The sequence below is a fragment of the Ostrea edulis genome, chromosome 1 (assembly GCF_947568905.1).
Source record: "Ostrea edulis chromosome 1, xbOstEdul1.1, whole genome shotgun sequence".
Taxonomy (NCBI): Eukaryota; Metazoa; Mollusca; class Bivalvia; order Ostreida; family Ostreidae; genus Ostrea; species Ostrea edulis.
Genome location: NC_079164.1, coordinates 110,433,456 through 110,461,213, shown reverse-complemented (window position 1 = coordinate 110,461,213; position 27,758 = coordinate 110,433,456). Strand labels below are relative to the sequence as shown.

The following is a 27,758-nucleotide window of genomic DNA, read 5'->3' as shown; positions in this document are numbered from 1 at the left end:
TATATATATATGAATATATATGTTTGTTCATCTTTGTGCATGTACTGGATGCATACTTCTCATGAAAATCATTGTAAATTTCACATCAATGCACGTAGCAATCATACACAAACAAAAGAAACTTTCATAAGTACATTGTTTACAATATTGCATATGCAGACACATGTATACACGAAAACTAGAAAAATATATCTTATAACATTTAGAATTCTTGACGTTTTTATCATTCACTAATATCGGTGCGTCATCTCGGTATGCTACAGGTAATTACATATTTTGACTTAAGATGCATAGTATTTAATTTCTTAATACAAGGATATAAATGATGCATGAAAGGTGAAGATAACAAACAGTGATCAATCTCATAACTCCTATAAGCAATACAAAATAGATAGTTGGGCAAACACGAACCACTGGACACACCAGATGGGGAATCAGGTGCCTAGGAGAAGTCCTATATCCTGATCAGGCAAACGGAGCTATCCGTAGTCAAAATCAGTGTGACAAGAACGACCCAACAATCGGCATTAAACATGTCAAACAACATTTGACCCAATGATAGGTTGTATTGATGAAATAGATCGTTAAAACGACCACAGAATTTGTGAAATGCTGACTTCAGTCGAGACCGTTGAAACCCCTGTATCATCAACTTGTTTGTCAGTAGCTTGCCTCGATTTAAAAACTTACTATACGCCGAACAAGCTCTATCGTATCGAATCGGTTGAGAGATATAAACACCATATGTAGGTTATAATGGAATATTGTTACATAAATATGGGAAGGTGACAATGAAGTAGCTGGAATCATCCCTTTTGTCATATGAATATAGAAACATGTCAGCTAACAAAGGAGCACAATTCCTGCCCATGGGATTTCCAACACACTGTTGGGAGACCTGATCACCAATGACCACGAAGATATTGTCAGTGAGGAACTCTAGCATACTTTTTTATTTCAACTCAGAGTACTTGTGCGTGACATCAGAATGATGTTTAGCAAAATAAGTTTTTGGATGACTGATCACTTGATATGAATATTTCCTTTTTCCATTTTTGTTAAAAAAGTAACTGTCTATGATGTCAAACAGTCTAGATTTTAATTTAGCGTGGGGAATGGTCGTGTATAGTGTTGAAAGGTCATAGGTTTTGATGTTATTGATTTGGGAAACGTTTTGCGATTTCAAGTTTACTAAAAGTTCTTTAGAATTTTTTAGAATCCACATTTGATTTACACCACCTCTGGCATATGTAGTCGCAAGGTAGGTTTGAAGTTTCTTTTTCACAGCTATTAATATTTTTGTGAGGAGCAAATATAAGGGATTGATTTAGCACTTACTGGATCCAGCAATGTATCTTTGTTTGTAAGGGTTTTTATGTACTTTAGGAATCCAGTATAGGTATGGTAACTCTTTTTCATTCGACCCATTGACTGGGATATTAAATGTGTCTAAAACTGAAGTATAGTTTTGAGGAATTTCCTGTTTTGAAAGTGCAGTTGGATTATAAGTACGATTACTAAAAGTTGATGCCAAGTTCGTTTAAAATGCAGTTGTAATAATGAGCCTTACAAACAAAGACAATGTTCTTACTAGCTTTGTCAGCTGGCACCAAGCATATTACTCGTGTAACCTATCTAATTCTTTTATCACTTCTGGTTTATTTAACACAGAAGGATAGATGGTACGTACTTTGGTTTTAATATGTCTAGTGCGGGATTTTAATATTCCTCTGATGCTTTTAACCCATTCTTACAATGTATCAAGTTCTTCTTTCTCATATTCAGCCTATCGTCTGACATAATCTTCGACAGAATTCATCATAGAGATGAAGTTATCTCGCCAATTAAAAGACCGAGGTTCTCTGTATGTAGGACCTTTTAGAATAAGTGATTTGAGGTACTCATTTTAAACTATATCAACATCACCAGTAATGGCATATCCAGCTGGACTATAGTTGAAAGAAGATAAAGAACAAGAACACGTTGGTGGGTTATGTATAAGGTGGTCTATATTTAGGCACTGCAAAGTTTGCTTATAATGAAAAAGCTTGGATGCAATAGTAGAAGTATAGCTGTAGGAAATACAGGGAGTAGACTTGAACTTGAAATAAGTTGGAATACACGACTGAACCCTTTTATGACGAAGAATGTTGCTTATGTTGACGACATCTATTCCTTTGTTTGTAAATCTGAGCTTAAGGAAATGGCGGCACGATGTGGAAGGAATATTGTCTATGACCCGTGCTGGTTTAAAGAACCTGTGATGGGCAACATCCATAATTATAGAGTTCAGTCTATATTGAGGTGTTGAAAAATCCAAGTATAGACTAGCTGTAGCTTCTTCAAATAACGTATGTAAAACTCTCAATTGGAACATAGTAAAGTTTTGTACGAATATGATGTGGACCTAATTGTCTGTTGACGTAAGGCAAAAAGTGAATCAAACGTGACATCATTTATACTTGGTCTTTTATATGAACGATGTCCATGACTGCGTTTCCGTCTTTGAGTATTGGGAAAGAGTCCCATCACATTCACGTTATTTCCTTGTGGACTAGTCAAATTCCCCACATCATATACATTATCATTGCATCCCTATGGAAATGCAGTGCCTGGGGTCCTGATCCACTGATCTTCTCGTTGTCTACGAAAAGGAGTGCTTAACGTTGGGCAAGATTGAGTGGTCCGGTGCATTAAAATGCTTGTAAAGAAGATGGTTACCACCATTATTTATTTGAAATATGTGCCTCGATATGATTTTATTAAGTGCACCCTTGGTTTCTCCCACATAAATTACTACTAAATGAAATTTTACTGATCAGTATATCACAAGTTTTGCAATTTTTTGCGGAACATTTTGAGATTGAACCCATGGGGTCTGAAAAGGAAATATCAAATATATCTCTTAAAGGAACATGACAGTTTTTAATTTGGTTATAAGAATTTTGGTTTCTGTACCAAAGCTGACGATCTAACGATTGTACATAAGACAAATCTTTGATATCTCGAAGGATAATCCGAAGGACACCAACCGATCTGTAGGAGCATGTGTCCCTTATAGACTCCACAGAGTGACAATTGTTTATACTGGGCGATGTGTCAGCCAGTATTGTTTCTTTATTGTGTATATTTATGAAGAAACATATATGGAGTGAAAAGTATCCTCGGGGACAGACTGTCCATTAGCAGAGATACAAGCTCGATGGTTAAATGAAAGGTGAAGATAACGAGCAGTGATCAATCTCATAACTCCTATAAGCAATACAAAATAGAGAGTTAGACAAACACAGACCCCTGGACACACCAGAGGTTGGATCAGGTGCCTAAGAGGAGTACGCATCCCCTGTCGACCGATCACACCCGCCGTAGGCCCTATATTCTGATCAGGTAAATGGAGCTATCCGTAGTCAAAATCAATGTGTCAAGAACGGCCCAACAATCGGTATGAAACATATCAAACAGCATTTGACCCAATGATAGGTTGTATTGACGAACTAGGTCGTTATAACGACCATAGAATTTGCGAAATGCTGACTTCAATCGAGACTGTTGAAACCCCTGTACCATCAACTTGTTTGTCAGTAGCTTGCCTCGATTTAAAAACTTACTATGCGCAGAACAAGCTCTTGCATATTGAATCAGTTGAGATGTATAAACACCATATGTAGGTTATAATGGAATATTGCTAGATAAATATGGGAAGTTGACGATGGAGAAGCTACAATCACCCCGTTTGTCATACAGTTGAGTTGTCAGTTTGCCGTTAAAGTTTACTTTCGATATTAGATCTAAGTACGAATCAGGAGATGACGACTCTGTGGTGTCTTTGATGTGAAATAAAGATATTCTAGTAATTAGCACTAAGAATTTACAGATGCACATGTATGACTTCAAAATGTACGAGCGCGGTCGTTTGGATTAAACGCAATTAAAAGAGTAAAGATAAATGCATTGAACAACGAACACGGGTAGAACAGGTACCTCGTGTTGACACCTGAACGCTTCTAAATGGTATAAAATGTTTATCCCCACGGAGATTTGGCGTAATTGACTTTACTGTAAATACAGGTATAGTATATCGACCTGAAGAAATAATCTCAGAATTAGTGTAAGTACGTACGAAGCTCAGTTAAGGCTATCCGAAAAAAAAATCACAGTGCTGTTATAAATGTACCTCTGTGCACGTTGCACCATATGACGCCACAATGAAAAAGTACGTCACAGCGTACATTTTCTGATAGTTTTATCGGGGGGAAAGTGTCATAACATTTTGTCGATAATTACTACTGTTATCAAGTGATAAGCTGTATACGTGAAAACATATATTGTAAAATGGTTATATATGTTATTCCTCTATGATATCAAATCATTCTCCATTTTAATATATTGTATACACGAAGGTGATATTCATATTATATTGTGACATTGAAATCGCCCCTGATATGAATGACTGATGCGTTTAAAAATTCCCTCATGTACATAAATAATCTCATACTACAGAAACAGTGGCAAAGTTCAGGTTTATCTGCTATAAAAAACAATATGAATTTTTCTGATATAAAATATAAATACATGTATATTTATCCGTTTGAAAAGTGCGGGGAGGAATTTCTGTCTTGTATATTAACGGTATGACATATATAAGAATATGGACAACCCCGGTAATTTGCAGATGACTGTTGATATGTTGTTAAATTACAGCATGGTTTTTTTTTGGCACACTGTTTTCCCTACAATAGCTCTAAAACTGCATTGTTATTTCGGATTTCAAACATTTCGGTTGAGCATCACTGAAGAGACATTATTTGTCGAAATGCGCATCTGGTGCCTCAAAATTACTACCGTAAAAGTTTTACATTTGAGTATGCATTTGATTCCAACACTTTTCATGTTAAGGATTTTTATTTTTTTCTGAGTATATCAATAAAAATTCAGCTGGTTACCCGCATGAACCTGAACTTTTGTTCACAAGTAGGGCCTCTTGCTGATTTCCAAAAATAAAATGTTACGTGATATTCAACTAACGTTACGGGAAATTACCATGAGGGGAATTTACGGTAGCTCAGTCACAGTCAACATATGGGTAGTATCGGTTCGGTGTTTAACCGTAACAAGTGTAATGATACCTGTGAATTTAAGGTGCAATTTCACCCCATGATTATTGTGCATTTTACTTTGGAAACCCTTAACCTAGTTGCGTACAGAATACACAGTGTTATCATGAATTTACTTTTAGATTGTGCAAGATTTGTATACTTTTGATGCGGGTAAAGCTGTTTATTACAGTGAGCTATACGTACATCATATGTGGGACAGAAATACACGAGATATATTTCCTCTTTATATATTAAAGACAGACGATGCAAAACTTTTAAATTTGAGGAAAGGAGGAGATATATTTATTGACAATGTCTCTCATAACGATAGACATAAAATAATCAGAAATAATCGTCAAATCAATTTGACATTTGGGCACGAATGTTCATGGAAACGTAGATTGTAGCATAGTTGTTTTTAAGTAAGAGAGAGTAGGCTTAAGAAAAATAAGAAACTTATGTATAATTCTTGTCAAGTCAGACAAAATAGAATATCATAAATTGTGCTTTTGTCCATACTTGAAAATATTATAATAATAATTCGGGTTGGGGCGAGGTATTTATTAACTGAAACTGCATCGTTTTCGTATTCGTACCAGCGTTCGATGCTTGTTCGTCACCACATGCACATGTATAAGGGTTAAATTCACAACTGAAGGCTTTTGCATTTTTCTCTCATTCAAAACTCCTCTCACTTTTTTACGCAAACAATACTTGTGTTTCGTAATGATAATGACAATGATCTGTTCTATTCTTTGATATTGATGAGTGATCATCCGTTTTCCCTGAATTTTCGTAGTTGATAATTGTGATATTTGTGCTTTATGAATTCTGATATATCAAGAAGTTTACTTTCACTCTTATGCACAAGTTTCTTTTTCATTTTTGCCTTGCTATGAAAATCGATCCTTTGACTGTTGTTCCAAATGACAGTGAACGGTGAACGCACTGTGAACGGTGGACGCACGATGAGCGCATAACTGTAAACGGAGAGCGCACGGTAAACGCACGGAGAGAGCATGGTGAACGCACTGTGAGCGAACGGAAAAATGGTAAAGTAGAACGTTTCAGTGACTTTATTATATTAGAACTTTGATTTATAAAGTACAAATATTAGGATTATCAACTGTGAAAATTCAAGGAAACCTGCAGATCACTCATCAATTACAAAGAATAGATTAAATCAGTTTTATTATCATTACAACACACAAGTACTGTTTGGTTAAAAAGTGGGAGAAGTTCTGAATGAGAGAAAAATGTAAGAGCCTTCAGTTATGAATTTAACCCCTATACATGTACAGGTAGCGAAGAACGAGCAACGAGCGCTGGTACGTATACGAAAATGAGGCAGTCTCAGTTAATAAATACTTTGCCCCCACCAGAACTATCATTTTAACATTTTCAAGTTTGAGTAATGGCACAATTTATTGTCTATTTTATTTCCTCTCACTTGACAATAATTCTATATAAGTCTGTTATCTTTCTTAACCCCCACCCCCCTCCTTCTCTTACTTAAAATCATATGCTACACTGTGCACTTCAATGCACATTCGTGGCAAAATGTCACATTCATTTGACAAGTATTTCTGAGTATTTTACGTCAATATTTGAGAGAGACATTGTCAATAAATGTATTTACTCCATTTTCCATATCTGAATCTAATATAAAGATGAAATATTTCACGTACATTCCTGCCCCACATTTGATATACATATAGTACGGCAAAATAAACAATTTTATCCGCATTATGAATATAGAAATACTTCACAATCTAAATGTAAATTCGTGGTCACACTATTTTTTTTTTTACATACGTACATTAATTCTGGGAATATGTCCTCAGGTCGATATACTATACATGTATTTGCAGTAAAGTGAATTAAGCACCAGGTACATGTTCTATCCTTGTTGGTTGTTTAATGCATTTATTTTTACTCCTTTCGGGGATGTTTTTAATAGCGTGTAATCCAAACGACCGCGCTCGTAAATTTGGAAGTCATGCATGCACACCTGTAAATTCTTGGCGCTAATTACTAGACTATCTTTATTTTACCTGCATTTTTATACTTTTATATTAAGAAATCAAATATTATACATCTTAAGTCAAAATGTATGATTACATGTAGCATACTGAGATGACGCACCAATATTCATGATTTATGAAAACATCAGGAATTCTAAATATTATAAAATGTTTTTTTTTTATTTACATGTATACATGTATATGTATATGACATACAGTAAACAGTGAATATATGAACTTTTCTTTTGTTTGTGCATGATTGCTATGTGCATTAATATGAAATTTACCATCATTTTCATGAGAAATATACATCCAGTACTTGCACAAAAATGAACAAACAAATATATTCATATCTATATTCTCTACCTGATTATAAAGTAAATACAACCCAATGGAAAAATCCGAAATAAACTGAATGAATGTACCATTTTGCGTTCATCGTGCGCTCACCGTTCACTAAATTGCGTTCACCGTACGCGCTGCGTGCGTTCACGGTGCGATCACCGTTCGCTCTGCGTTCGTTCACCGTTTGATCTGCGTGCATTCACCGTTCGCTCACCATGCGTTCACCGTTCGTTCTCTGTGCGTTCACCGTTCGTTCACTGTGCTTTCATCGTTTAAGTGGGAAAGTCGAATGTTTCAGGGACTGTATGAGACTGATTACTTTTCGTCATCTCTCTATAATCAATGCTCATTTTCATAATATGTCTGTTCGATATATCCCAGTGTACTTGAGATAAAGAACACTGCAAAGTCTTTGATATCTGCTTTTTACTTGGATATGTTATTGAACATTGATGTTAACGGCAAACGAACATCCCAGCTTCAATACAATTGGGATGACTTCAGTATCGCCATCTTCCTATATTTATGCAGCACCATTTCATTATCACCTACATATGGCGTCTGTGTTTCTTCAACTGACTCGAAATGCAGGAGCATGTTCAGTACAATCTGGGCTGTATGGAATTTTTTTTAATTAATGTCTGTCTACTCTTTACATAGCTATTGTCAACCTTGATAACATAATAATTATACTATGTGTTTGAATATATGTATGAATGTCATTTTCAAATCCTAAAATTTGGAAATAAAAATAATGATGTATGGCTCAATGCAGGTGTAACCAGAGGATATATTCACTCCTCTTAGGCACCTGGTCTGGATTTTCTGAAAGAAACTTACGTCAAAACTCGAACTAAAGTTTAAAATTTTACACCAATTTTGACTTTTCAAATAACCAACAGGGAGAAACATGATATACCCCAGTGCACTTCGCAATTTATGACTTCACATTAAAAAAAATGCACCATGGCATGCATGTCTACATAGTTGTATTACAGGGAAATGTCGTAATGTTTTCTCGTTATCCCAGGGGTCTCCGTGGCGTAATGGTTAGATCACTGCGCTCCAAACCACCCGTCTCTCACCTCTGCTCACCGCAGGTTCGAATCCCGCTCGCGCCGGTAAGTGAGAAAATTTCCCAGTTTACTTGCGGAAGGTCGGTGGTCTCTTCCTAGGTACTTTGCATCTGGGTTCTCTCTTCCACCAATAAAATCCGGGCGCCACCAGATAACTGAAAAATTGTTGAGTGTGACGAAAAACCTCAGTCAATCAATCAATCAATCAATCGTTATCTCCTACCGCTGTAGCGGCGTATGTGTAAATATACTTGACAAATGTTTCTCATACGATCATTTATTTTCTTTTATATTACAGTGTATATAAGTATACACTTGTTTGTATACAGTATGCGCTACTGTAATTTCAATTTAATGTTTGACCTTGAGATCAAGAAAGTCAGTTATTTGTAAACAACGACTTGGTGCCGGTAAAAATGATTATATGTTATATATTTCGTGTGGAACCATAAAAGGGAACGTGCAATCTCTGCAAATTTTGCTTGGAGAAGTAGAATCCATTTTGGCTCTGTCATAATCGATCATTGTTTGTAAATAGTATCCTCACATTTCACGAGGTCCGACTTTTAACGAAGCTAGGAATTTTCATATTCCCATGGATTTTTCAAATAAACCTAACAATGCGATACCTTTCAAAATTGCTTCGAGCAATGTAAAAAGAAGAGCTAAGAGCAAGGTACACTAAGCCACAATTTTCGCCTCAAAATTAGGGTAAACTTAAAATGAGGTTTCACTTGGTTTAATCATTATAATTATGCACTAGAACATTGGCCCTGATGATACATGTGGAAATTAGTGACGTTATATGTTGTGACGTCATTTTCGTCATCTGCGATTGACAAGATTTACAAAAATCGGCGAAATTGGCTGGCTTGTTTATGCCTTTAAAACCATTTTTAAGATAGAGCATATGCATCAACTATACGGATGTTTTGTATGCACTTTAGTCATGTTGAAAATCAGTAATGAAAACAATTTCGACGTGGTTGATAAATGCGCAGACTATCAAATTTAACGTAAACCGTTTCCCGCGTTCATCTGTAATACAAATTTCAACGTTGATGTTGTTCATATATACAAGTTTAATGCAAAAGTAACATCCATATGTATAACACACAGGCACTTGTTTCTGTAAATGGCATATGACCTCTGTATACTAATAATAACACAAGGTACCTAGCTTCAAATGACACCGAATGACACCCCCTGAGAATGTCGGCCTTTTGAGCTGCCAGGGAATATACGATACAAATGTATTTAATTTACTACCGTTTTATTGTACAATTATTCAACTAAAAAACCATGTATGACATGACTGCATTCATTGCCTCTTATCGCCGAAAACTGCAACAAAACATGGGTCTACAGCTCGATTTTCCGTTTCATACCACGAAGTGCTATGTACTGATACCGCACAGAATGAATATTGTATATTCGTTGTGTTGAAAAATAAAGTCTCATTGTTTTATTATCACAATAAATTGATACGATGTTTATTACCAAAAAATCTTGAAAATATTGATTTGTTAACAAAATAAAAATTTGAAATTGAAGTCGCTGTGCGCTTATTTTAGTTACTAAAAAAACCAAGCTGTTCGTACGTTTCGGGATTTTACATGTCGTCAGAAGATAGAAGCTAAGTAAAAACTTCCCGAGTGAATATTTAAAAATATTTTCGTGTCGGAATCATTTCTGATGAAGATAATAATGAAATTATGACTTACTGTAAAACTAATATGAAAAATATTTCTACGAAATGAATGTTTCATGCAGATCTATGGAAAGTCAGTGAAAATATCGATCAAAGATTTTTTGGAAGTATGCTAAATAGAGCAAGAATGTTTTATTGACTTTGTGGTATGTATTGATGTCTTATGAAACCCACCATAAGTACCAAGAACGCTGCAGGCACATACCAATGTTTTTCGGAGGGGACTGGCCCACCCTTTTAATTGACAATAAACATTACATAGCTGTTATTTTCATGTATGCAAATGAAGATATATTGCGAGACCGGCCCCTCCACTATTGTTTATAGTACTACGTAGTAGTGAATGAGAAGATATTAATACATGTAAGCTTGAAAGTTATAAAGTGAAGCCCTGAGGCAAAGGATGACCCCCTCCCAGCCTGAAGGAAAAAAAATTTGACAGCAATGACGAACACTATAAATCCTGCCCCCCCCCCTTCCCCAACACACACACACTAATTAAGGTTCTGAAGATCTTTATCATGACTATTATATTTTTATAATTGCCTGCGAGGAAATTTAAACAAGCCATGTGCAACTAACAACTTTTCCGGCGCCCCCTCCCCCGCATCCCTAATTTTACAGATCTGTGCCGATATGGAAAATTTCACAGGCATCTGAAGTATGGACACCACTACCCCCCCCCCCCCCCCCACTTCTGATTCTTTTGGCTTTTTTCCGAAATGTGTGTGTGGATTCCCCGTCTATTCCATACTGATTTCGATTTATGTAATCGTGAATTCGAACATGCTTTTTGTAAGCCTTATACTTGCCTTATACTGTATATCATAAGTATATTTTATTATACCTGTCGACCAGTAGAAGGCCAATCGCTAAAGCTTGTGAAAAGCGTGAAATGACTACATCAATCGAAATTGGGATGAGAAAGACAAGGAATTCACAAATTTTGAAAAAAATGTCACCGCAAAAAAAATCAGAACGGGGGGGGGTAGTTGTATATATATATATATATATATATATATATATATATATATATATATACATATCAGGTGTCTCTGGAAAAAATATGGGGAGATGCAGCCCCCTTTATTTTTTGTAGCATTTCCCCCCTAATGTTAGTAACTAAATAATATAAAATAAGATAAACTGTGGTCAATAGTCACCATTAAAACCATCCTTTTGCCTGTTATTTTTACTGCATCCCTGACTCTTCATCTTTCTATAAATAACTCTAAAGAATTCCAAACGTAGTTTTAGAAGAGCGTACTAGCCAGTCAAACTCGCGCACTTATTCTGCGCGGTATCAGTCATAGGCGCCTGGGTAAAGGATATTGCACTATAACTTATATGTAAACAATGGAGGGAATTCGAACCGCGAATTAATATTTCTTTCCGATCTATGGTGTCTCTTTTTACATTTTTTCATGTTTCAGGAAGCTTAAGTACATGTGTCATTACCACAGAACACTAATTTATCCACGTTTTAAAAATGTCTTATCTCACTGATTCATAATATGTAACAAGGCTTGCAACAGAGTCTGCCCCTTTCCGTACCCCATGAGAGATATATCTCGATTAAAAGTTATTTACACTGCTTACCAGCGGGTTTTTGAACACCATTCACTCCCGATAATTCTTTTTTGATGATTAAAATCCTTTAATAACAACTGTCCATCCGTTGTATATTTAAAAAAAAAAATTCTCTCGAAAGTCGTCTCATTCAAATCTCTAATCACGGAAGTTGCGTAAACAGTACTAAACACGAAACGGAATAAGGGCAACCCGAATTAATCTCGAGTTCCGAAAGACGCTAGCGCTGTGTAAACTCCAGAGGATATCGAGCATTTAGCATATGCGCGGGTAAAATGGACGAAGACCAGAAGTTTGCAGTTGAGGCCATTTTTAAAGGACATAATATCGTACTCACAGGACAAGCTGGGACGGGAAAAAGCCACGTCATCAAGTAAATTATCAAACTATTGCAGAATACCCGAACAAGATTCAGTGTCACGGCGTCAACGGGATTAGGTACGTAAAGATACGTATGCACCAGGTAGTAGTGTAGGCCTACTGAAGTGTACTAAAGTATTATATCTTGCTCATTATTTTCGGAACTTGCTGAAACTAGATGTTAATTTTCTTAAAGAAGCTAATATTGTTGACGATACTACAGTCAGAGCGAGTGCATTGTATGGATAACGGATTCAAATCCAGTAAAGGTTTCAACCCCCCCCCCCCTCCCCATTTGATTGCGCACAAAAAAATATTGAAGATCGACGAAAGAGATGATAGAAATATTATTGAATAAAGGAATAAAAATTACCTGTATATAGATTATTTTACCTGAAAAATGATAGTAGCTATATACATGTACACGTTTATGTTGTTAACCTTAAAAGGTTGCTCCTGGTATGTTTTAAGAGGAGTGTGACCTTAGGTATCAGGAGCAGACACATCCCAATGCCTGGGTCAAGTAGATTTTCTGTTCGGGCAAGTGAATATCTAATGACCACTTGTCTGTGGGAGTGACAAAAAATCCAAATCAATGAAATGTAAAATAAAATATGTCGTACATCCGTACTGAAATTGAAGATAAATCATCGTACGAGTTATCTTCCATTATTTATTTAACATAAAAAAAATATGCGAACCAGTTTAATCTGTTATTTTGAGTCAATACAATTCATACAGACATGTTTCAAGTTCAAGTTTGAACACTTATTAGTCAACACATTAACGGTAGAAGGTGAGAACATTAGTGATGGAGAAAATTTTAAAGCGCAAATGTCAGACCAATCATTGAGTCGAGAACTGACAAAAACCATGAACGATGCTGAGCCATTATCTAAGTATGATGTAATAGTGTTGTCAAAGTTTTGTATTTACTGTTGGGAGTTTCCAATTGTTGCCAACCCCAAATATTAAGATATGCCCTTTTTTTTTGAAAATACACGACCTGAACGCATAAACTGCAGAAATGCATTATTATGTCATGAAACATTGCAAGTTCATACCCTCATGTATTTACAAAAAAAATTATTTAATATATTCACATTCTACTCTCATTTTTTGTCAGAATTCACAGCTGTTAAAATAGATGTACTTATTATGACTATATCGGGAATCATTGTTCACATCTGCATCAAATTCATGAGGAATGGGTATCATTAAAATATTTTATCAAACCAGTTATGCTCATGGGAATTATATTATGATGAATGTGAAGTAGTCCAGAAAAAATAAGAATTGCATGAATTGTTTTCTTTCTTAATTTGTGGTAGGTAGGGCAAGTAAATTTCAGGTAGGGCAAGTGACTTATGGTCATGCACTGTTTCCATTTTGGAATTACACTATTATAGTTTTTGATCAATCAAAGTGATTAGCAAGATGAATTTAATTGCATTTGCTGCATTTTACAAATGTAATTGATTGAATTATAATTTGTTTTGACAAAGTAATTAAATTACACATTACATTTGAATATTTTCAAATATTTATTATGAAAACATGTGTACAAGAATACACCGGTATAGACACTGTTAATGACAATATTAATCATGCTAGAAGGGAATAGCATTTAGTATTTCATATGCACAACTGTCAGTACATGGGCTTAAAAATAGGTGAATATAATAATTTGAATTATTTTCGCTCAAAATGGGGTGGAATGGACCCTCAATTCCTATGTGCACGTGTGACATAACCTTCACCAATAAAAATACAATTTGATTTGAAAAAAAAATTAGAACATGTGCTGCAGTAGTGGATCTAGAAGGGGGTTACAGTCGTTGCAAACCCCACCCACTCTCTTTCGGTTGAATACTTTTAACACAAATATCACCCACTCACCCCCTTTTGGGACAGTAAAGTTCATATATGTATTTGGGTTGCCCCCTTTTTTTCTATTAGAAACTTTTCTGCATTTGATTCCTACTATAGAGTTACATGCAGTGATTGAATATTTCAGGATTCACATGTATATGCATTAAATAAAAGCTCATTGAACTTCCCTGCTCACCTTTTGTCTGTCTGTTCATAAACTTGTCACATTTTCATCTTCTCCAGAAATACTGGGCCAATTTCAACCAAACTTAGTACAAATCATCCTTGGATGAAAGAGATTAAAGTTTGTTGAACGGAAGGACCATGGATCCTTCAAAGAGGAGATACTCATGAAAGGCAAAAATAGGGTGGATACCTTTGGTACTAGGTTGGGGCCACTAAATAGGCGTCATGTTTTTAATGAAATCAATGAACTTGAACTGTGTAATTGCCAACAATTTCATACATATTACAGTAAATAATTTCCAATTGTTTGGTTTTAAAACTTCCATATGTTAAAAGAAATATGACGTGTTTACAATTCAAATGAATATTGTCACTCTGGTAGTGAAATTTAATAACAATATGTACTATATATATATATATATATACATGTATATATGATTTCTAAGACAAAGCATTAAATGTTGTGTTGTTGCTATAAACATTGGAATCTATTTAATTGAAGAATTCACATCATGCGTCCTGGAACAAAGTTACATGTTTAAGACTCTTAATGGTAATATTTTAAAAAGGTGATTTTAATTGATAATCAAATACATTTTTATGCTCGATTCAGGGGCATATAGTTTTTGGCCTGTTTGTCCATCTGTCTGTCTGTGGCAACAATTTTTAACCTTGCTCATATTTTTTATACCATGTGAGGTAGACTTTCATATTTAGTATGTGTATTCCTTGTGGCAAGACCTTTCCGTTGCCACCAAAATCTTTGACCTGATTACCTTAACATTAACCTTTGACCTACTTTAACTTTGGTCATATCTTTTACACTATAAGAGGTTGGCCTTGCATATTTGGTATGTGTATTCCTTGTGGCAAGACTTTTACATTGATACCAAATTCTTTGACCGGGTGACCTTTGACCTACTTCTAGAAATTTGAATATAAGCCATATCTTAAACCGTGAGGCACTACTTTCATATTGAGAATCTGCATTTCTTGTGAGAAGACCATTCTATTGGTACCAAATTTGTTGACATTGTGACCTTGAAATTGACCCCTGACCTACTTAAAAATTATTTGCTTGAATAAGTTCCACTTTGTTGTAATCTGGGGGCATCAAGGTTTCACATAAACTTCTCTTTTGGTAATTGATTTCCATTCAATTCTAGATATGTTGTTACACTTCATCTATATAATTGCACCTAATTCTTAAATGGATAGATAGTTTTGTTGACTGCTAAATTGTTTACACATATATTTACATATTTAATGAGATAAGAAATGTGTTTGGTAGGTGCGTCATTGTATAGTCATTCCACCAAGTCATATACCATTCATAAGTGGTGCGGTTTAGAGGATGGACGTCACCAAAATGAGGAATTGGCACATCTTATCAAGACAGACGAAAGATTTGAGAATGCCAAAAGAAACATACTTCAAACAAATTGTTTGATTAAAGATGAAGTGTCGATGGTTTCGAAAAGAACTCTTATTCAGATAGAGTTTGTCTGCAGAAGTGTCAGGAATTCAGATTTGTTTTTGGGGGGCTTACACGTGGTTCTAGTTGGGGATTTTATCAATTACAACCAGTGCGGAATGATATTTATGGTGACCTAGGACATCCATGCTTTTTAGCAAAAATGGTTTAAAAATGCTTTTCCACATGCTATCAATTTAAAGGTAATTCACAGACAAGAGTAGACCCAATCTTATACTTGCTGTAAATGAATTGGAACTGGGCCAACCATCATCAAACACCGTAGCATTTTTAAATTCGTTATCTAGGCCAATCACTCCAGAAAGAACCCAAAGTGCAGTGTATCTTTTTGCTAGAAATATTGACGGTATGCTGTTCAATCACAATAAATTAAAATCAGCTGTTGGCGACCTTCATGAACTGAAGACAGTGGAGACGTCAAAATGTGCGATCAATTCTTGGGTCCAAAATTCTTAGGGGTGAAAATTGGGTGCCCATTAATGCTGCTCATCAATCTAACAGACTATTTAGTAAATGGGAAAATAGGCACTGTCAAAATTATAGAAGAAGACTACATTCTTGTAACATTTTGTTTGTTTGGAGAGACCAGGGCAGTAAAGGTTTCAAAGTTTACCTTCACTAAATTTAACCCAGTAAGGAAATCGACTATTGCAACTAGAAGACAGTTTCCTCTCAATTTGACGTATGCATTTACTGTTTATAAATCTCAAGGTATGACTATTGAGAATTTAGTAGTTGATTGCAGTATTGCAACTTTTCCAGGGCAAATTGGTGTCGCCATTGGCAGAGCTAAATCCATTGATGGTTTATGTGTAAAAAAAACTTTAAACCCTCATTATGCCGTCCACATTCAACTGCAGTTAAACAATTTTATCTACACTGTTGCCATGGAGAATTCAAGGATGAATATACCTGCTGCAATAGGAATAATGGATATGAGACAGACGACATCCATGGTCAGGGTGACGATGGTAACAGTGATAATGATCATGATGATAAAGATGATGATGTAGTTGAAGACAATGGATTTCAAGGTGATGAATCATACTTATCAGACTTAGAATTAGACATTATTGAGGAAATTGAAGTTTGGGAAAAGAATGCTAACAAAACAGAGGAATTGGAGGAAATCCTTTCCTACATTATGGAAGAATTTGAAGATACTCCTCTCAGTAACAGTGCAGCAGATTTACAGAATGAAATCCGTCTTTCTCCAAATTCATTTATTGTATGTGTTCACAAACACAAAATGGAAATTGAGAACATTGGCAGTAAAGTCTTTCCTATGGAGAAAAGCAAATTTTCCCAGTGGGATTTCAGAAATTTTTACACGCAGTTCAACATATATATTTAGTCAGATGAATTTAGAAATGTGACAGAACAGGTTTGTGACAGTTATCATTCCAGACAACTTTTGTACAGGTTTATCACAACATCTATGTTTAAAGTACAGCGAGATGTATTGAAAGACGTTGCAAGAAGAGAAGAAAAAGGAATCCCATCTGTGCTTGAAAAAATGTCTGCAGATAAACCTGTAAGTGGACCAGGAAGAGGAAAATTCGCTATATTGGAGGATATGTTATTGCAAAACTAAAGTATAGAAACTCCCGGATTGTCAGACGTTCAGCATTTGCTCCTGGAAAAGGAAATGTAATGGGAGAGTGTGAGCGTCAACAGAATCTTTTAAAACTCCTTATGTTCATCAGATATGGATTTAATTGACACGCTACAGATCCAGAGAGTTTACTTGAGACAAAAAGAAAACAGAATGTGTCTGAAAGCTTGTGTAATATACAGGATCATACTGTTGATTTCTTCAGAGAACTAGAATTGAAATCTAGACAGTTATTAACATATGAAAAACTTGTTGAGACCAAATCAAAGTTTTATGAAGTCATTGAAAAACTGTTACTTGAAGACATGCAATCAAAAAGCTTATTTGCAGACTTGTTGAGGACATTCCCAGATGAAGACAATGACCATGACATGCTGGCAGTCGCACCATTTGTGACCAGTGTAAAATTTGAAAGACTTTGGATTACCTATACATCGAACTTGTAAGTCTGTTCATTAAAGTTTCCATAAATCAATTCAGAAAGGATTTCCTGATTGCACTGTCTGTGGAAAAATCAAAAGCATTAAGACAGAAAGTGAAAGAAAGGGAAGTGAAGAAGGGGAAACATTTCGATTTAAAAACATTTCAGTATGACAATTCAGTAAACAAGATTGCTTCTCATTTAAGAATAAAGAGTGAAATTATGAGATAATCTGAAACCCTGGAAATAAACTACACAAAGGCACAATTACTGGATCTTTGTAATACATATGGTGTAAAGATTTCCAAAAGCAAGAAGAAAGCAGAAATCAACCAGTCTTTAGTAAAAGCAGTCCTTGAAGCTGATTCCATGAAAAATCCAGATGCCCTTAGTTCGATTTTTACTGTCCAAGGAAAATGAATGCACCCTAATGAACCTCGGACACCAAGCATTAGTGAAGGTATAGTAAATATTTTGATATATATGTAATTTATTGGCAACAATATACCATTATGTACAGTTTATTACACATGTGAATGTTACTGTATACATGCAGAGTTATCTTCACCCTGTTCTACATTTTAGCCAAACATCACTGAAAAACAGTTTGACCAGTTATGTTTTCACTGTAAATGATTTTAGCCATTCTATAATTTCTCCATACATTGTGTTGGCAATTTTTTTTATGCATACAGTGAGGGGTGAAGATAATGAATAGTGAACAATATCATAACTCTTACAAGAAATACAAAATAATGAGTTGAGGTAACACGAACCCCTGGATATGTTTGAATGATTTATTATGTATAGAAGTCTGTTGTAGTTTCAGACGTCGTTGTGCTACTGTTGTAACAGTTTTGATTTATTTAAACTTTAGAACCCAGTGGATCTAATACTCCAGTTGTTGAAGTACAGACCAAACCAGGATCTGGTGAAATCCAGGCAGTTAAAAATGATTCAGTGAACCAATCAGAAGCTAATGTAATCCTTCATGGACCAACGGAGTATCAGTTTATGCATGGTATCCAAACATACTGTTATTTATATGCCTGATATTTCTATTATGATTTTAAATTTAATCATCATAAACTTAAAAGGTGCATGTACATCTAAAGGGCACATGCAATTAAGGCACCTTCAATTGCCAATAGTGATGCAACATTAAACTCTAATCTTATTTGGCAAACTATACTGTTCATTGCGACTTCAAATTCATTATAATGTCATTTGAAAATATTTTAAGCAGAATATGGACCAAGTACATCAAGTTCTTCCAAGCCACACTTAGAGGAAAATGAACAAATTGTTACAAAGTCATCCGAGGCAAAGGGTTGCAGTAAACGAAAACCATCTAAAGGGAAGGGTAAAGCCAAAGCAAAGAAAATAGTTAAATACCCATGTGGAGTGTGCAGAGATGAATGTTTTGGAAATGCTATAGCATGTGATGGGTGTTATGATTGGTGCCATTTTCAATGTGTAAGCATTGACCCAGAAAACTGTTCAAATGAATAATATTGCCACCAGTGCAAAATGTTAGAGTGACACTTATCAGTTCATTATTGGGATTGTTTTTGAGAACATACACATTTCTTTTTGATGATGGTGAGACTATATATTCTAAGACCAGTGGAAGATGGAAATAGATGCTAACTTCCTACCTTATTTTTAATTGACACATTTAGTATTTGGAAATCGTATGTGATTTAAATGATATAGTCCTACCTTGCCCTTAAAATGACTTTGGATCAGCTGGAGTTGTTACATCTGCAGCATTTGACTTTCTTGAGATTGATGGCTGACCAAGTATAACAGCATTCATTGTTCTACAGTATGTGAGGTAGGAAGGGTTTGTATTGTTGCCTTGGAAGATTCCCCTCTGTTGTGAGAACAAGTTCTCAATAACGTCAGAGTTAACTCTACTTGGTATAATTGAACATGAATTCTTTTTTAATTTGTCTTCACATAATTCGTTTAACCCAATGAAAAGTGATGTTAAATCAGCCCTTGTCTGATGGGATATCAATGCTTTTTCTTTTTGTTTTATTTCAGGGTCAGATTTGATACTTTCCTCTCATTCCAGGAACCATTCTAGTGCCGATTTATTCTGGACAAGCCGTACATCTGATATGTCTGTAATGGGTCGCCTATCTCGAAAGTTTTCTACTAGAACACTTGTGTGATTCAGTAGCTCAATGGTACTGGAGAGATGGTCACCATTGTTCAAGAAGTTGGCATAACACTGGACCAGATGAAGCATATCCTTGTTCAACACTTCTTCAGCTAGGTGATTCCTCATTTTAGATTCCCCATTTAGATTAAAATGTTCATGGTTAAGTTTTCTGCGCACTGGAAAGGGGTTACTTGATATGTCCCGTATGTAGGCATTATACTGATGTTCCAAGAGAATATAATGACCCTTGTGATTCAAACAGCGTTTGCTCTGTGGTTTATAGATACTTTTACTCAGATTGTTCCTAATTTTCTTCATCAGGTGTGAATAATCTATTATGAAGAAGATGCTCTGTGGCAGAGAAGGAACCACATTTTGAATTTTCATACTAGGAGAAGTTGAGGTGAAGTCACCAAGCAGTATTTTCGCTAGATCCCGATTTGTTGCAGCCCCATCAGTGCTAATGTACTGAACATTAAAACCAAATGTATTGATAGATTGTATGATTTTTGAGATCAATAAATATAACTTGGAAGCTGTAGCTTGCAAAGATGGGTAGTGGAACAGGGGGAATATGAAGCCAGTGAAACCAAGGAATGAAAACTGAAGAACATGTGTGGCCAGTTTCACTTCATTCTTGCCATGTTGAATGCTATTCATCAGATATGGTTCCTCTCCCAGATCTGTAAAACCTATCAAGTGGTGAATGTCATCCTTTGAATAAAACTGGAGGTCAGCTTGTATCGACATTTCATCCAGTATCAACCCACCATCATATCCTTCAGGAGGTAAGTTTTACACTCTGCCTCTGACAACATCCAGTACATGAGGTTTTTGTTAACACCTGGCTTTTCGTGAACTTTGTTTTTATATATTTGCAGAAGTTGCTGTGAAGGCAAGACCATAAAACCACTGTCACGCAAATCTTTATAACCACGAGGACTTCTACACCAGAGGCTCAGACACATCCTGATAATATCTTTATTCCAACGTCGACCATTCTTTGATGTATTCATTGCCCTTTGTTGGGACTGTAAGAATGCTAACATTCTAGGGGGGCAGTCGGGTATGATGGAGTCGAGAATAGTATGTAAATCAAAATGATCAGACTCTGACATTAGAACTTTACTAGAATCTACAACATTGTCATCATTATTTTGATTAGGTGATACTGGACACTGTTTCGTTGGCAGTGGATTGTTTGTGATGTCAGAGAGAACAGTTTCTTTTTCTCTACATATATCAGAGTCGGATTTTACTTTCTCACTTATGTTTTCTTTCCCTGTTTCACTACTGTTGTCAAAATTCAACTTCATTATTTTCTTGCAATAATAGCACACATTTTAAGACTGATGTTGTTTGGTTGAAATGAATGTGTTGCATGTAGTTGAATGGTAAGAAATGTTCTGGTTTTTGCAATTATTACTGCAATGCAAGACTTTTAACACATTAGGACTCTCTAATGGCAGATTGCACTCAGAAATGCCTCTGCATATTTTCAGTTTCTTGATTGAGGTGAAAATAGCTACAACTGAACTTTCTGTCATCTGAAATGAATTATTCAGAAACCCTAAGTATTCAGGATGAACTGGTTTTCCACAGGATGTAACTGTCCAGATTTTATTTGTTGGGTCAAACATTACTTCAACATAAATGTTATTATTGTTTAATGAAGCATTTAAGAAATGTCCAAATTTGACCCCATTGATATTAAATGATTTGATGGAATGCAGAAAAATTCAGCAGGGGAAAGCCTTGGTATATCAATCAAAGTAATGTTTTTTTTCAGTATTTTCTTTAAATTTCAATCCCTGGTACACTATCTTAACTTCCGTCCAGTTTAAAGAGGCACGTCTTCGTTTTACTGTCACATTGAACAGCTTTTTAACTTCTTTCCCTAATGTACGTTTGTGAACTTGTTTTCCAGAGCCCAATGTCATTTTTGGGCAATATCTGTGACACATAGAGAACTTTGTTCGTCTTCTTCTATGTGTTGCAATAACCTACACACCAATAGAAATATTTTAATTAGCCTACATATCATTAAAATTATTTAATAGAACAGTTGCTTGATTTATTGTGTAGCTTTCTTTTACTTCTGATTTGTTATACAGGCACAAACCACATTTGTCAAGGGGTGATAAGCTAGACCTGTTCTATTCAAATTCAACATTGCAAATTCTGTTCTCACTATTACTGGAATTATTTTTGTGCTTGTATCATTATTGGGGGGGGGGGGGGGGGGGGGTCAGAAGAAAAGTGGGAAAATTGGCTTTCCAAAAGTTATTGACAAGCAGAACTACCCCAGTATAAAATACAGAGGAGGTTGGAGTCATATGTTACCTCAAGAGAATAAAAAAAATACATTCCCCAATTTTGACTCTTGCTCCATGGGTAGTGGAGTCTTTTAATACTCTGTCACCGGGGAAGGGGGGTCACCCAATATGTTTTTGATTTACATTACAGAATAACATTTAAAACAAGAAAAAGTGGGGTAGGGGGCATTTCCGGTCCACCCTAAATGTACATGCTTGCTTTTATAACCATTACACTCGCGGTAAATCAATCCTCATGTGATGTCATAGGTCTTTGCAAAAATCTTTATCAAATTAAACTTAGCGCATTATAGAAATATGTCATTCAGAGGAATTTTATTGAATGTATAAAATTAAAAAAATCTGGTAAACATTGATAGTGAAAACGTTCATATTTTCCAAATGCAATCAATTATTTATTATGAAAAAAGTGTTGTCAAGGGCAATAACTCCTATGCTGGTATTAGTATTTCCTCTACTGTATGTCTATGGAGCACCAAATTAACATAAACTCCAAGAATTGAAGATATGTTCAATTATTTGAAGATATCAATTCAATTATTGCTCTCTTTAATTGAATTAATGCGCGCATTAAATCAATTATTGCTCTCGTCAAATGAATTAGTGCGTGCTTCAATTCAATTATTGCTCTCATCAATTGAATTAACGAGAGCAATAATTGATTTAATGCATACATTAATTGAATTATTACTCACTTCAATTCAATTTATGCGCACATCAATTGAATTAATGAGAGCAATAACATTTTTGATGCGCAGATTAATTCAATTATTGCTCTCTTCAATTCAATTGATGAGAGCATCAATTTTGTAGAAACATTGCTCGCAATAGTTAATTTAGAGCACGGTATAAATGATTTGATGATCTCTTTAATTCAATTGAAGATATCTTTAATTATTTACAATGCTTTTGTATAAGGAATTAATGCGCGCATCAATTATTTTAAAAGAGATCAACAATTCAATTAAAGAGATCATTAATTCAATTGTGGATATGTTGAATTGTTGAATTGAAGATATCTTTAGTTATATAGTTGCTCTCTCTCTAAAATAATTATTGCTGTTTTCAAATGAATTAAAGATATCATTATATCAATTGAAGAGAGCAATAATTGAATTAATGCGCGCATTAAATCAATTATTGCTCTCATCGAATGAATTAATGTGTGCATCAATTCAATTATTGCTCTCATCAATTGATTTAATGCGCGTATTACATCAATTATTGCTCTCTTCAATGGAATTGTAGTGCGCATCAATTCAATTGTTGATATCATTAATTCATTTGAAGAGATCATTAATTAAATTAAAGCATGCATCAATTCAGCTGAAGAATTAATGCTATCGTCAATACAATTAATGCGCGCAATGATTCAGAATTGAAGATATCATTAATTATATTTGAAGAGATCTTTAATTAAATTGTTGCGCGCATCAAATGAATTGATGATATCTTCAAAGTTTATGTTAATTTGGCGCTCCATATATGTCTATCGTGCAATGTTTTCCCCAATATCCACAATTAATTTATACATATTTTTAAATAAGCAGTTTTTATAAACTGCTGATATTATAAAATTATCATTATAACAAGTTTTTTTTATCTATTTTTATTATTCTATTTTGTATGATTTTCTGATCTTGACCTACAATTCTGTTTTTATGTGTCTTACATTTAAAAAAGGTAGCGGCATGCACATTTTCTTTGGTTATTAATTAAACTATATTGAGTGGAAATTAATATTATTTTCCACTTTCAATCATAATTGATATAGACAAGTCACATGAGGGTGGAATTACCTTAACAACTATTGAAGGGGGGGGGGGGGGCTCTATGTATTTGGCAAGTAGTGAAATTTCTAATCTAAATTGAAAAAAAAAGAACATTGGGGGGGGGGGGGAGTGGGGTGGGGAGTGGTAGGGTCTGCCCTTCACCCGCTGTACAAATCTGGGTACCTGTTTTATTTTGCTGTCATTTCTTTTTATGAAGGACAGTGTGGGAATTCATAAAACCTTGATAAAGTAGTAGAAAAGATTGTCAATGCAGAGACTAATAATTATCATGCTGTAGTTGTAAAATTGTTCTCCTTGTTCATTTTGAAAAGTAACGCCAATAAAGTATTTGGTTATTCTCGATATCCTCTGGAGTTTAAATAGCGCTAGCGTCTTTCGGAACTCGAGATTAATTCGGATTGTCCTTATTCCGTTTCGTGTTTAGTACTGTTTACTAGAGAATTGAATAAGACGACTTTCGACAGAAAAAAAAATTAAAAATATACAACGGATATGGACATTGTTATTAAAGGATTTCAATCATCAAAAAAGAATTATCGGGAGTGAATGGTGCTCAAAAACCCGCTGGTAAGCAGTGTAGATAACTTTTAATCGAGAAATATCTCTCATGTGGTACGGAAAGGGGCAGACTGAGTTACAAGCCTTGTTAAATATTTTGAATCAGTGAGATAAGACATTTTTAAAACGTGGATAAATTAGTGTTCTGTGTAGTTAAGCTTCCTGAAATATGAAAAAATGTAAAAAGAGACATCATAGATCGGAAAGAAATATTTAATCGTGGTTAAATTTCCTCCATTGTTTACATATAGGTTATAGTGCAATATCCTTTACCCGGGCGCCTATGGTATCAGTACATAGCACTTCGTGGTATGAAACGGAAACTCGAGCTGTATACCCAGGTTTTGTTGCAGTTTTCGGCGATAAGAGGCAATGGATGCAGTCATGTCATACATGTTTTTTTAGTTGAATGATTGTACAATAAAACGGTAGTAAATACATTTGCATCGCATATTCCTTGGAAGCTCAAAAGGCCGACATTATCAGGGGGTGCCATTCGTTGTCATTTGAAGCTAGGTACCTTGTGTTATTATTAGTATACAGAAGTCATAAGTCATTTACAGAAACAAGTGCCTGTGATATAACATATTAAATTTTATAAGACTCTATGCAGTTTGCATTGAAGAAGGTAGTGTGTATACAGAGAACTGGAATCTTCGTCACAGCTATTTCCGATTCCAATTTTACTCGTTTTAAGTTTGATATGGATACGCAATGGTATTAATGCAATTAATGTAACACATGGCAAAGTTCAATTACATATTCTTTTTTATTATAGATAATTTATGATATGAGTTATACCTCTAAATTGGTGTGCATATACTGAACCGGCTACAATGCGTATCTATATACTTGTCTAAATACGCAATGCCAGTCATAATGTTCTAACGTACATGCTGGCTAACTTAATGGGTATGTTGCATGTAGTATTTCAGATGATATTTTAATAGTGTATTAAGCAATTTGACAGGCACATCTAATGATTGAACCGCCGCGGTGGCCGAGAGGTTAGAGCGTTCGCCCCGCATACGGAAGGCCGGCTTCGAATCCCGGAGACACATCTAATGATTGAACCGCCGCGGTGGCCGAGAGATTAGAGCGTTCGCCCCGCATACGGAAGGCCGGGGTTCGAATCCCGGTCGCGACAGACCGAAGTCGTTAAAACAGGTAGTGACAGTTCCATCGCTAAACGCTCAGCATCAGGTGTGAATGTTACGGGTCCTCGGAGATGACCTTAAACACGGATGACCCGTGTGACAGTAGCTGTGGCAAGCTAAAGAACCCTCACTGCTCAATGGTCATAAGCGCCAAGCATAGGCCTAAATTTGAAGCCCCTCATCGGTCTTGGTGACGTCTCCATATGAGTGAAAGATTCTCGAGCGAGACGTTAAGCAAGATACAATCAATCAATCAATCATCTAATGATTGTCCATCTGAAAAAAAAAACCCACTCATGATACATAATATGTATGTTATTAAGGAAGTTAGCTCCTGCGCTTTTGATTACAACTGCGCAGGATGCTACAACTAAGTATTGACTAGTATTGACCATTGATGCAAACATATTACACATTTATTGCTGAACCCTATCCAGTTGTAAAATGTTGTGTCAATTCTAATTTTGAAAGGGTTTGGCAGGGGTTATATTTTGTGGCGGAAGGATTCATTAATCAAAAAGTTCTAATTCTGCATGATATTACAGTTTCTGTTTCATCCACTGTATCGTCTATTTTTATACTCCTATACATGTATTTCAGTTTTATGATTTATGATACAGGTAGTTGAGACTTGGAACTAGTTCAAATGTTGTAATTTATTAACGTGGTTATTATGTTTTCCAAACAGAACACCGATTCTTAAAAAAAGGGTTAATTAATTTACTCGAAATTTTGCATAAAAATTCAGTATTTTCGCCAATAATTCAAAAACTTGATCTCCAACCCCCACTTTTTTAAGTTGCATTTTGAACTGTAAGGCCATACCTTGAAAATTGTGTAAAATTTTAGAAATTGACATTACTCTTAATATGTCCTTTTAAACTATCAATTTTGATACATAAAGTTTTTCGTATATCAAGTACAAATAGGTCATTATTTATTTCCATTACCAGTATTAATTTATTTTTTATCTGTAGTGTTAGAAGACATGATGATGTATCTAATTTATGTAATGATTGATTTGTGTTGCTTATGTTGTGTTGACAACGACAGAAATATCAAGTTTTAAGTTCAAAAAGGTCATGTTTAGAACACTATAGCTCAATAAACAAGCGTTGCGACCCCAGTTTTTCTTTTTAATTCCCTAATCCTCCTTCAATGTAGAAATCAAAAATACACTTCCCAAAAAAGTGACATTTCTCCAAATCTCAGGTGCGAACCTCTTTAATTAAGTTAGAATTTTATTATGGCTTTGGCCTGCGTTTTTTTTAATGCACGTCTGCAACCGATCTTTGTTTATAAAATAAAAAAATTACATATTACAAATATCGAAAATGAAAGCACGATGGCTTAATCGGTACATTTACATCAGAGCATAATAGAGCGAGAGTTCGAATGCAATTTCCCCGTAAAAACTGACTTAGTAGCAAGTCAAACATGCAGGCTTTAAATATATACACTTGAAAATCAATTCAATACAATACATTTTTGATAATTTAAATGCTGCAGTACATGTATGTTTATGACATGCATGTTTCCTATCAAAACAATTCCAATTTCACCGATCTGTCGTTTATATTACAAAGTTGGTGAACTCATTTAGGAGAGGTTACTTCATGATATATATGGTAATGAAACATTCGCATTTACTCTGCTATAAGCGTGAATGTTGGTAGTCTATAGATGAACGATGTAATATTTAGATATCTAAATTATTACTCATTTGTAGGCTGAAAGATAAAGTATACACTTGTATTGTGTGTTCTAAGAGGATAAAACCCGGTGAACCCCGATCATTGCATGTAAAAATAAATAAATAAAAAAAAATCTTTAGAGAAACGAACGACTCTGACTGCATGTTCCATGCTTAAATTTTCGCAAGCATTCAGTACAACCATAAAGGGGGGTGGGGTGATATATCAAAACTCGCATGTAAAATTTATGGAAAAACTA

At 35.1% G+C, this 27,758-nt stretch overlaps 2 protein-coding genes across 6 annotated transcripts in view; one reads left to right on the top strand and one right to left on the bottom strand.

Annotated features, from left to right (window-relative positions):
* LOC130048670 (peroxidasin-like) overlaps positions 1 to 27,758 on the bottom strand; it is a 416,263-nt gene that overhangs the window by 263,605 nt on the left and 124,900 nt on the right. The gene's annotated exons all lie outside the window — the stretch shown is intronic.
* LOC125678922 (uncharacterized) overlaps positions 1 to 27,758 on the top strand; it is a 122,857-nt gene that overhangs the window by 90,915 nt on the left and 4,184 nt on the right. Inside the window, exon 7 of one of the 5 annotated variants that reach the window (XR_008799790.1) lies at positions 1,217 to 1,261. The exons of the other annotated variants lie outside the window; for them this stretch is intronic. The gene's annotated coding sequence lies outside the window, so the exon portion shown is untranslated. The remainder of the gene's footprint in view (positions 1 to 1,216; positions 1,262 to 27,758) is intronic. 5 annotated transcript variants of the gene reach the window in all.